Consider the following 13,591-nt stretch of genomic DNA (forward strand, 5'->3'; position numbering starts at 1 on the left):
GGCATGGAGATGCACTGTAAGGACATGTAAGTCAAGAATTTATCTTAATGAACAAGCAACACAATCTTTAGTAATGAAGTAGATCATAATCATGCGGTTAGTGCAAAAGTAAATAAAGAAATCATCTCTAATAGTTTTAAGAGAAAGGCATTTTACGAGAACAGCATTTTTAATCATAGCTATCAATGTACAGAAAGACCTACGTCTCTACAAAATGGGAAGGGAAATTGCTGCGGCTCGTGTTAAACTAACCGCCGCGCTCAACTAATGCATCCCAAAACTGACCGCCGCGCTCAACTGATTCATTCCAAAACTGACAGCCCCGCTCAACTAATGCATCCCAAAACTGACCGCCACGCTCAACTGATGCATCCCAAAACTGACCGCCGCGCTCAACTGATGCATCCCAAAACTGACAGCCCCGCTCAACTGATGCATCCCAAAACTGACCGCCGCGCTCAACTGATGCATCCCAAAACTGACCGCAGCGCTCAACTGATGCATCCCAAAACTGACCGCCGCGCTCAACTGATGCATCCCAAAACTGACCGCCGCGCTCAACTGATGCATCTCAAAACTGACCGCCGCGCTCAACTGATACATTCAGTTCAGGTAAAATTTTCTCTTGCGCTAAACTGATGAAAATAATTTTGTAAAAAAATAAATAAATAGGAAAAAAAATAACATTTAAGTCTTACCTCTGAAAGTTATTATATAAATGATTTTGTAACATATGCAAGGACTCTCTAATTACAATGGTAACAATGCTTTTTGTTAATGGGTACACTTCTCCAAATTTCCACAAAATGACGTGGTATACTGCCGCGTGCTCCCACCATCAATCCCAAAACCTGTATCTCGATTAAATGGACCATATTATACATGTAACTCAAAACAACCTGCAACATAAAATATAAGTATTCTTAGCTGACTAACAAATTTGAAGAATATGACGAAAAGAGAAACTTACCTCCTGCATTAGAAGTTGTACTTGAAATTATTAGTCTATATTTTCAATATATGCTCCAAACAAATTGGCAAAAGTACTTATCATGAACTGCAATAGAGCTATGCCGTATTCTGACGTTATTTTTTATTTCTTTTGTCGCGCTTGATTAAAGCACTATCAACTTGCTCTACTGTTGATAAGTGATCATATTCAACTGAACAGCGAGAATTTGAAGAGAATAATAAAGGTAATTATGAGGGAAAGAAGTCAAAGTTTCAGTTAAGAGAATCTAATGTTTGAGATGCAAAGCATGTGGATACAGAGAAAATTTAATACAAGTAAATATTAGTTCACTGGGAGCATAATACACTAATTAATTCTTAGATTACTTTGAAGTGCACAGAAACACATCACGAAATTACTTTACAACGGTGTGCGCAAATTAAATTTGTTTTAGGGTAGAGGGAGGGAATTTCGCCACCAATTTAGTTTTCTAGTATTTTTCCGAAGAATTTTCTGAAGAAGCGTGATGACAAAGTAATCAGTGATAGTGTAATTAATGCCTAATAAAGTGGATGTAAAAGCAAACATTTAGATCATGTTCTTTAATAGTAATAAGGAATGTAATGCAAATATGTCAATGTGGCGAACTTCCCTGACCATGGAGGGAAATTCGCCATACAATTATATTTTGTTTAAAGAAAGCTAGCATAGATCTTAATGTCTTACGTAAGTAACAAGATATGCAAAGTATTAATAAAATAATCATTACAGATAGCATTAGCCTATTGTTACCCTGCACATGAGAGATTAAAAACAGATTCACTCCCTTAGTCCGAATCTGAGTCCAAAGAACTGGCACATGCCTCATCACACTTTACACATAATCCCCTCATTTTTACAGATCCTCCATCGCAATCTTCGTGGAACCAACGTTCGCACATAACACATTGGTACCACTCCACTTTCTTCCCTTTGAGGTTATAATAATCATCCCCACATTCCCCACAAAATGTGGATTTAAATTTCTTCCTTCCTTTGGATGCGAGTCCACTGCATCCAGGTTGCTGAGGTTCTTCATTCCCAATGTTCCTTTTGTTCTTCGTGCGATATGTTTGATGTTCTTTCTTTTTTGCTTGATGTGGAACTCTTTCTTTCATGGGAGCGGCTTCTTCAGGAGAAAAGAGCTTTCTGGTGACGAGAACTGCAGATGAATTAAGAGATTTTCTTGCCCCTTTCCTCTGAATTTTCGGAGTCTCCATAATACTGTGGAAGGTAACATTGTGTCCGTTTCCACTCCCAGATTCACTTGGAGAGGAATCCGCAATCTCTTCCTGCACTTCAATCGGTCTCTCAGAAATAGAACTTGGAGCAAAAGCCTCTTTCGGGATTGCCTCCGGATTGAATGGATAAATGCCCGTTGCTCTGAACCCAGAGATGGCATTGTTGGGGACTGCAGTCTTCATCCAAGCTTCGGTAAATATAGACGGAAAGTGTACCTTAGATAATGGACGACCAGGATATCGACGTTTGAAATTATCAACTGCTTGATTCCAGTACACCTTCAGAGGACGAAAGAAGCTTTTGTCGAGCGGTTGCAGCTCGTGGGAACAATGAGCGGGCAGGCATAAAATTTGTATCCCAAGTGGTTCTGCGATATCAAGAACTGCCTCATCCAAATGGCTTTTGTGTCCATCCAAAATCAGCAAGGCTTTACCTGGCAATCTGTGGCGGTTGAAATGTTCAATAAATTTGCAAAATGATTCCACAGTGATGTATCCTTTAGGTGTCATTTCAAATATTGTTCCTGGTGGCAATTCGTCTCCCCAGATGTCTTTTCGATTCTTTCCCTTGTAAAGAATCATTGGCGGGATGAAGCTAGTCCCAGAAGCATTTACACAGGCCAACACAGTTACAGTTTCCCCCTTCTCACCATGTGTCGAGACGTGTACACGTTTGGAACCTTTTAGTGCCAATATCTTCTCTTGAGGATTCAAAGTAAGTTGGAGACCTGTTTCGTCTACATTATAGATAAGTTGCGGCGAAGTTGATAGTTTTGAAGAATCATACACTTGCCCAAGTAGCTCATAAAATTCTCCAACCCGTTGAGCGTTGAACCGCATCAGTCTTCCGTAACTCAAGCTTTCTCCCTTACGCAAAACAATATCTGGATGTCGAGCTTTGAAGCCTTGAAACCAGAACTTTCCGGCTCGTTCATTCCTGAACATATTTTCTATGTTATTCTTTGCACAAAAGAGGAAAACCATTGATTGAAGCTTCTGTTTACTGATTCCAAAACCAACAGATTGAAGTCTCAGTATACGAGCTACCAGCTCATTCTCTTGCTCTCTGGAAAGTGTAGGTGGTCTTCCAAAAGATTTTTTAGGAGATCCCGTACGTTTCACATGACCCTCAAGAGTTTTTCTAGGAATACCGTATTCTTTAGCCGCTGAATATACAGACTGACCATTTCTAACAGCAGCAACGGCTTTTTTTAAATCCTCTTCATTCCATTTACCGTAGGCCCCTTTTGAAACTCTTACCATTTTGGACTGTTGCTATTGATACCTGCAAATCACATTTTTTTTCGATATAAGACTTTCCATAAAATTCAATGTTACCTTTTTTTACACCATTGAAATATTATTGCAAATAAAGAAATTAAAATAATTTTTGGCCTACTTAAAATTGTGAAATTGCCAAGAATCGACTGTAAAACATTAGCTGCAAACAAAATATGGGAAATAACCTGCTCATAATGGCAGCAATTGGCCTATTACTGTACCATTCACACTTTCATGGGAATCACTTTATCAATTTTAGGTATTTTAAAATTTAAATTGTAAAAGATAGTCTTATATATGTAACAGGAATCGAATCTGGACTCTCAGCCAGGAAATATCCTACTTATAAGGTAGCCATGTTACCATTCACAATTTCTTCAAATCCAATTTACGAATTTCAGGTATTTAAATTTAAATTTTGAAATATAGTTCTATTGAGATCTGGAATAGAACTCGATACCTTTGGCGCGAAAAGTAGTGTTATATTTTACTGATAACAATAGTACTATTACCATGCATAAGTGTATGAAAATAAGTTTATGAATTCAATATTTTAATTCTTTTATAAATACATTCCTATAATTACAAGGAATCGAACCTGAAACCTCATCTAACAATGGAATGCCATTAAGATTTTGCCATACAGATAACGTTTGTAACATTAAAAAAAAATAATTCTTGGAAATGGATTCATTTGACCTCAATTTATCGATATCAAAAAAAATAAAATAAAAAAATAAACGGTAAAATAATAGGAGGGAAGTTCGCCATAATAACAGGCGAACTTCCCTCCACATGCACATAGCCGTAAACAATCGGATTACGTGAATTGCATTAGTTTTGTAACTTGAAGTATTATGGCATTTCACGTAAAAAGTACCCTAGAAATTATGTACTAAAAATAAAAATTGTATTTTACTTACCTTTAATGAAAACAACTTCAATCCCAACAGCTAACAAAATTTCACTCACTTCAGACAACGGTCTAACCTCAAATGGCTTCTCTTCAATCGTGATTTTCTTTTGCAAATTGTTTTCGGAACAACCGGAAGAGGTTACGCAAGCACAAGCATTGCATAAAGTATAATTTAGCCATATTGCCAAAAGATGGCACACTATGTCAAATCAGTTATTTCAAAGAAAGCGTTATTATGGCGAACTTCCCTCCATGGCGAATATCCCTCCTCCTACCCTATATGATTTATTTTGAATTATCTATAGATAAATTTTAAGTACAGAGTTGTTACCGTCTTCGTATATCGATGCACCGTCGCGCCGGTCCTCGGTGAGGACTGCAGTTGGCGACCGTCAGAGGTAGTTCCGTAGCAGAGCAATTAAACTAAAACATATTTACCTTAAATAAGATTATGAAAATGTCAATGTAATAGAAGATTAATGGAAGAATTGCGATTGTTGCAAATGATACAGACACGTCTGTCTACTGAGCTATATTTTTTAGCGTTTTTTGGTGGAGAATATTCGAGTATAGCGCCAATGTCAGCTAATCTAGCCCTTGTTAAAACTGGTTTGTTGTATGGGCGTTCCTTTTTTTGTTTAACACCGACCACGTGTTCTCAAATTTATCCACTAACTAATACACTACCTGCTTTCTCGGTGGTCGAATATACGGAAATATCACAATAAACTCCGTACAGATCCGGCAAGCCGATTTATATTTTTACGTCTCGTTACACACATACATCTTTCTTTTGGAATGAAATAGTGAGCCATTCTATGCGGTATCCCAGATGAAACTGCACTGAGAACAATCGCACAATTCCACAAAAAGCATGAGAGGATCCAACGTGAGCATAATGGGCGGCAGATGGTAGACTAGCGCCGGCCGGTCCACATGTCGTAGATCGGTAAACCACACTAATAACAACTCTGAAGTACTTGCATTTTAGAAGCCATGTACATCCATTAACCTTACGAACATACAGTATTACCTAATTTCATACAAATAAAATTATCCTTGGTAGGGCTGGTGTTTAGTAACAATAAATTAATATCTATAAAATCAATGACAATAATAATAATAATAATAATAATAATAATAATAATAATAATATAATACAAAAATACGAAGCGTTTGTGAGGAGACTTAAATTATATTGAAATCAACACTAATTTTTTACTTGGTTATTTAATGACGCTTTATCAACTACTAGGTTATTTAGCGTCGATGGAATTGGTGATAACCAGATGGTATTTGGCGAGATGAGGCCGAGGATTTGTCATAGATTACCTGATATTCACCTTGCACTTGGAGAAAATCTCGGACAAAAACCCAACCAGATAATCCGCCCAAGCGGGATCGAACCCGCGCCCGAGCGCAACTTTAGACCGGCAAGCAAGCGCCTTAGCCGACTGAGCCACACCGGTGACTAATCAATACTATGTGTTCGTAATTCGTATAGAAATTTATTAACAAGGAATCATTAATTTACACTGTAGGCCTACATAACTTGAGTCCCAGTACAGAAGTAATGAGCATCTCTTATTTGAACATGAAAATTCTTATAAAGTTTGACAACTAAATAGCGACAACTTTTTGGTCACTCGGTGCCAATTTTATAGGCATATGACACCAAACTTCAAATGTAATTTGATTTCAGTAAATGAATGGATATAAAAATTAGGTGAATAAGATATTTCTGAAATGTTACATAATTGGGAAGCTACTAATCCAATAGAATTACATTTGTTTCGTTGAAACGAATTGGAGATTCTTATACGTTTTATAGGAATTGAATTTTTCTCCTATGTTGTGAAATTTGATGACAACCAAGAAAATCGATTACTCTTCGACAGCTAAGCTTTCTTAAAATTGTAAGGTAAGTAAAAAGATAAGTGATATATAGACTGAGGTCTATGATGTACAGTCCTTGGCCAAATTATTAGACGCACTTTTATTTTATAACATAATATAGGTATTACTCGACCAAAGCCAGTGGAGTCCTACAGCCCGGAGCCGTGGCGCTACTGCTCCTGCCTTCGTAATACCGCATCGCGATAGTTCATATTACGCCCTCGGGTCCACTCACCTTCGTCGAGTAATACACGTTATTGTAAATAATAAATTTTTATTATTTTTAAATCGTAATTAGTGAAGATACTTAATACATATATAGTTGTTAGTGCGTTTTTTAAATGTTGTATTTTAGTCAATGCTCAATTTGGAGGTGAGGGAGTACAACACTTACCTTTTCATGAAACTGGTACAAAAATAAACTGATCACTATGCTCACTGGACAGAAAACAATGGGGACACCACAACTATTCCAGAAGCTATGGCAAAAAAAGGAATTGTCTACCTTATCAAAACCATATCTTTCCAGTTGATACACAAATAAGTCGACTATTCTCCATATTAAATACATTTGAATATTTTGCAATATAGAATTTTACATTTAATATTGATTATTTACGGCATCACTTCACACAAACGACTGCGAGAAGAAAAGTCAATTATGAATTTTGTTCATAATTAATATACCGGTACAGTACATTAATAACGAATGACGTATTTCATGCTACAGACTCATATAAATATAATATTAACGGATTGTGAAAGTTCAGTGAACCTTTGAGTCATACTTCATTGAATTGAACACAAAATAAAATAATTCAATGATAATTTTTGGTTTTCATATCTGTCTCATGCATAAAGCAAACAAATGAACGTTTGAATTAAATATATAAGGCTTTATATTACAAGCCGATTACTGCAGAATTTCTGTATGGTATTACAAATGTTTTGTTTATTATGTCATATTGATACTGAGTTCCAATATTGTAATTGATACATTTTTTGTCAGTAATCTAAATATTACTTTTAGTCGAACGGCTGTGTTGTCAGCTTTTTCATGGTGAAATACCTGAGAGACCATGTAGAATTTATCGTAAACGACAGCGATGTTTGGGCAGTAATTTTGAAGTATTCGTATTTTTCTCTTTACAGTTTCTCCATATTGCATACTACTGTCATGAACATGGATGGGCAACTCGTGCTCACGAAGTGTTAAAAATCTTGATGCAAAGAAAGAAAGACGGAGCCAGCCGCAACAGTTACAAATTGTTTGTATTTACGCTACAGAATCAGTTCACTGCCACGGTGAGCTGTGGCGGCTCGTGCGGATTGTCGTGACGTCTAATCTATGATTTGTATTTCAGAATGACGCATGGTAGCATAATTACAGTATTTTTATACAAAATGTACCTAAACACACATACTAAAATTCTATTGTTGCCAAGTTTTCTTAATTAGAATATGATATTATGTAGTACTGAAAACGTAAATTGAACACAACCTTTTCAAGCTACAACAAATAAACCGGTAACTGCAACACTTATTTATTATTGCACTATTTGTTAATATTTGTCTTATTTTAAACATGAAGCATGAGAGATTACAAAAGTTTATACATTAAAGAGTATTCCTCTATTTTCAGAAGATATCCTGTATTCCTAAACAGTCACAAATTCAAGGGAGTAATTGTTTTACATGTCACGGAAAATAAAATAAACTTACTCCTGAGATCTTTCTGTACGTTTGGAGGTTTGATACTTCTTCCTTGTATTAAAATTTTGTTCAAATTTGGAAGCATTATTTGGAATTCTTGTCCATTGTCACTATCTCTCCAAACCTACCAGTGAATTCTGTTGTAACGTTTTGGAGAAGAACCTTATATTTGATAAGACGATTTTCTTCATCACTCTTCACGACAGTTTCTAGTGAAGTAAAGTGGAAAAGTTCTTTATGTTCCGCTTGATACTGCCTTATTTTAAATATATCTACAAATACTCTTAGTTGGTCAATCATATGTCGTGTAATTCTGTAACTCACATGCACATCGTGCTGATGACATGTGATATTGGTCTCACCTTGTTGATATCTCATTTTTCCCTTTAGCTCTTCTAAAGCTTTCTCTTGCAGGTCCATACAGTATTACTTCACCAAAACTTTCGTCATATATATATATATATTTGTAAAATGTGTTCTGATAGTTAAAATGTTATACATAAGAAATCGTAGTAGAACATAATATAATATATAACTTTACCTTCCTTCTTAACAGAAGTACATTTTTCCCACACGTCAATAAAAGGGAAACGATCTGATCGGATTATACTGTTTCACTCATAACGAGCCGCCGCTTACTGCAGACTCGAGAGAACTTAGTCTTACAAGATCCGCGTAAAGAAACTACAGGTAGAACAGAGTTCGTTCTGCTTGACTAAGGTTATGTTGACAGTTTGAGAATACGAGTTGCCCACCCATGCTCATGAATAAATGAATAAGCAATAGATCAAATAACCCCATTATATTCGTGATATGATTACAGCTAAATCCTACAGTACAAGTAACCGCAATAATTCCTGAAGATAATTAATATATGTAAGGATTCTATAGCAATCATATAAGCTAGCAATCTGTAAATGTAAGAGAAAAACTAAAATATAGACATAGATATAATAGAAACTTTTTGGTTTGTTTCAGATGCTGGTAAGTGAAGCGCTGCTTCTGTCTGCTGAAGATCTGACCAGATGAGTAGGCTTGTTACTCCTCCTCCGGCTTTCCGTTGTCGACATTGATTTTTGTTTCTGCTGGGGTGTATTCTGCGTGAATATTAAATAAGTTATTCCAGCCAGAAACCACGAGAATGACGGAATTAATTAACAAATTGTATGTTTTTAAAAGAACGAAACTTTCATTGCAGTTTTAAAATATGAGAATTAGAGAACACAGAAACGTGGTAAGCATAAAGGAAAACGTCAGAGAAATTTTTATATTCTGCAGAGATTTCTTGAAAAACTTTGAATCATACATTTATTTTTCCATTTTATAAACAGATATTATTTTTTGTTTTAAGTTTATGAGAAAGAGAGATATTAGCATGATTCAAAACTATGTCCGGATAGTAGTTTCCTCACTGTGATAATACATGATTGAATACTCAACAGCTATGCTCATATTAAATTTATATAGATTTTATATAATATATCGTCAACAATACTTACTATTTAATCATTTCCAGCATGTACGCTATATAATTCGATATGAAATGATTATTCCGCAAAGAGTTTGAGTTTATTTTTCAATTTTACTTTATACTTCTTACCGAAGTGAGAAATACTCGTAATAATTGTACCACGAACGACCAATGCTTAAAAATAAACCACAGCCTTCCTTTCACAAATCAATTTTGTTCCAACAAAGAATAAGTTTGAATATGTTTCTTTGCATCGAGTCTGATGTGCTTCGTCACATCAACTTCTTGACATTATCAATGCTTTCTCTGTGAAGAAAGTGCGAAGGAAATCTTAATAATGCAGAAGTAAGATCCATGAATTTGAAAAAAGAAAATGTATTTTGATTCCAGTAATTTGTTTTCTGAACTGTAACATTTCAATTAAAACTAATTTAAACTAAACATGACCTGTATAATGGCTACTCATAAATGGTTTGTGGGAGTTGAAAGGGGGGTGACAAATTTTAGCAAATTTTGTTTTGTTTTTACGTGCTGTGTAACAGTATATATTCGTGTACATGAAATTGAAGTTTTCCAAAGTTTACAAATAACAGTATCCTGACTAATAAATTCCAGACGCTCATCATATCTAGGTATAACATTAACCACTTTATTTTGGCATTTTGAAACACATTTTGTAACAATCATACTGGAACCTTGTTTCTACTGAAAACTTTTGTCGTACTTGTACTAATAGCGATGGTTTGATTCCTCCGTGTGTAAACAATGATGAGTAACTTGCACAGTAGAGATGAACAACGATTGAGAAAGAAAGACTAACAGCGCCCGCAAACCCGAAAACCCGCACGACACTGTTCCATACGTCGCGTTGTTGACGTAAAGACTGCTTGTGAGTGATTCGAGACGCCGAGATTGATCACTCCCGATGTCCCGAACGTCAAGCAGCCTTGAATCGCCACAGTTGTTTATACCTGACTGAACTTTTATCTACTCTGGCAACTGTTATATGTATATAAGCAATCAAATAGCCTATTTGAAACATAGTCTCTTTCTTTCAATGTATAATAATCTGTTTCCCAATCTTTATTTAATTACTAGGCCCTTATTAGAAGGCTAGGAATTTTCTTTTCATGTGTTTGAGATCAAGTGTGCAATCTCAAGAAATGCAAATTTATTTGAGAATTGTTTTTTTCTATTTATATAACCATGGGTAATATCATATAATAGAATCAGAAGATTTTGATAAGTAATATACTATTTTGTTTTGTCTTTTTGTCTCAAACATTTGTAATGTTATTTATTTCAATGATGTATGTTATTCAAAGTTACGAAATCTTTCCAAGCCGACCAAATGCTATTTCGAAAATAGTGAGCGAGACTCGAAGCGCAGCGAGAATGACGAGACAAGACTAGAAAGGCAAATGCAACGAACATAGCGAGCGAGAGCGGCAGTTAGTTTTGTTGATCTTTGGATATTTAACTTTGTGGTGAGCGGGGATCGAAGCGAGAAAAGCAACTAGGTTCATTTTCAGTGCGCTTGCATATTTGTCACGGCCTTGTTGATTACATAACTACCTCTCTCTTACAATGACCCAATGAGAGGTAAGATTTTATTTATCATTTACACCATTGTGCCTACTCATATGCGACTTGAAGAAGGATTTCGAATTTATGATTTTGGATGCATCGTTTGGCCTGAAATTCATTTCCTTCTACAACGATTGAATACGCGTACATTCGTTCCAGTGGAAAGAAAGTGCATTTAGCAAGTGTAGCCTGTATGTTTTGGATTCAGAAAGTTTAATTTCAAGTACATTTAAAAATAATTATGATAGATAAATCAGAGTAGGCCTATAATGAAATATTGGGAAATCGGATTGTTGACTTTGGAAAATAAGACTTCCATTGCTGAAATGAAAGAAAGAAATAAAACAAGAGACCAGTGTTTGATTCCTTTAGGGACATAGGAACAGGGTCGCAACTGAGCAACAGGTAGGGAGTGACTGCTTTAGAGGAATTCCACCCCCATTTCCCCAGGAATTTATATGATTGCAGCAATCTTATTAAGAGATTCCCGTGCGACCGGCCCCTCTGGGACAATGGTTGCCGTTTAGTCCTACCTTCATGTCCAGAACACAACTTTGTCTTCATTGTTATATTTCCCGGAACGCCCGAACAAAGAGAATTTAATTTTGACTTTCCGTTTAACAGGGATGAACAATTCGCCGTCCTGAATTACGGCACAATGGTTGTGCTTCTGGCTATCACACCACAAAATTTGTTTTGATTCCCAGAAGCAGAAAGGGCTATTTACCCTCAGCATTACGAAACTTTGTGTGTGTTTTTAGCATATTGTGAAAATAGTGACTAATGCACAATGGAAAATAAACGTAGCCTGTGGATTATAGAGTCACGTCGTCGTCGTCTTCCTGTCGAGAAAATTAAACCTAAATGTTCTCATGTCGTGTATTGTAGGTTTTCCCAATCTTCTTTTTCCATGTGCCTGGTAAAATAGAATAAAATTTATTTCGGTAATCTTGAATTTTCTGTTATATTAACATGCACAATCCAGTTTGTTTTGTAATTTTGAAGGTGTTCTAAAATGGCAATAATTTTCAAATTGTTGAATATCTGGTAAACGTTTGCTATCCCATAACCTATATTCTGCAGTTTTCCTCATGAAATGCATTTCAACAGCTTGAATTCTTTTTTAATTATTTATTATTAAGATTCGGATAAAGTAGCTGTATCAAAGTAGACAACCTTGGTCCGTGCGTTTTGTTCACAAACATTAACTACTTGTCGCGTGTCCCCCAACCGGCTGTTCTGTCCATTGACTGATGTTTTAGCTAGGGGTGGTGAGTTCTCTACCCAGCAGGTAGAGTTTTAGCTAAGGGGGTAGTGTTTACTTAGTCTGAAGCAAGTCAAGGCCCTATTCTATACAGATATACAGTCTATCCTGATGCAGCTACTTATCCGAATTTTATTATTATTATTATTATTATTATTATTATTATTATTATTATTATTATTATTATTATTATTATTATTATTATTATTAAAACGTCCTTTATTTAAAGGCTGCTGCTAGGACTGGTAGAATTAGCAGTTAAATTAACAGTATATTCAGCTGTATTTTTTTCCAATAACGGATAACAATAAGTTAAAAATAAGAAGAGTAATTTTTGTTGAACGTTGGCAACATTGTGGATTGTTTTTTTTTTTTTTTTTTTTTTGTATTTAACATCTTGGTAGAAATATAGTTGGGCAAGTCATTTTGAAAGCTATGAGTTGGATAACGTACCGTCGACTATTATTTATTAAATATGGATAGTACTTACAGAGCTACTAGGGAGAAGTGATGTTCAATCACTTACATTATTAATGTTCAACATTTTTATAAACAGTTAAATTTATTAAGGCATTTAAACGTAATCGTTATCAACATTCAGTTGTAGTGATAGTTTCTTGTGATGATTATTCGCTCTTCACCCATTTAATCGTTCCTTGTGATGATCGTCGTCGAGGTGACTGTGACGGTGGCATAGAGAACGGAATAACTTAGATATAATAGTGACAGTGAAACTAATAGCTCATGTTCAGCATCGCTGAAAAGGTGAATAAAGCATGAAAATGGAAAGATAGTACATTACGGCCGTAATTTTCAGCCATTTAAGTTTAAGCAATCAATTTTTCCAAAAGTATTTGATCTTTTACACTTTGTCATATTGACTTAGTGTTTCGATGTTATCTGTAGCGCCTGTCATTAAGGAAGGTAAATGTATAGTGACTTAACAGTTGAATTCTCTTCGCAACGGCTCCAACAGAAAGTGTCTTCTTACTCCACCTGTTCTGATGCCAGAGCAGATATACTGCCAAAAGTTGCATGTTTTTCCATCTATAATACATTGTAACAACGAGAAAATCTCACACCGCGTTTGAACCGTGAGAGCCTTAAATCATAATACGATGATATACAGGATAGAAGTGAAATAATCCTGCGGATTGAAAGGGATGATAGAGTACACGTACTGTAAATGGATAGAAAACCTGTATTACGTTTAGTGATTAACTGCCGGTTA

This window comes from Periplaneta americana, chromosome 5, assembly GCF_040183065.1.
Source record: "Periplaneta americana isolate PAMFEO1 chromosome 5, P.americana_PAMFEO1_priV1, whole genome shotgun sequence".
Lineage (NCBI taxonomy): Eukaryota > Metazoa > Arthropoda > Insecta > Blattodea > Blattidae > Periplaneta > Periplaneta americana.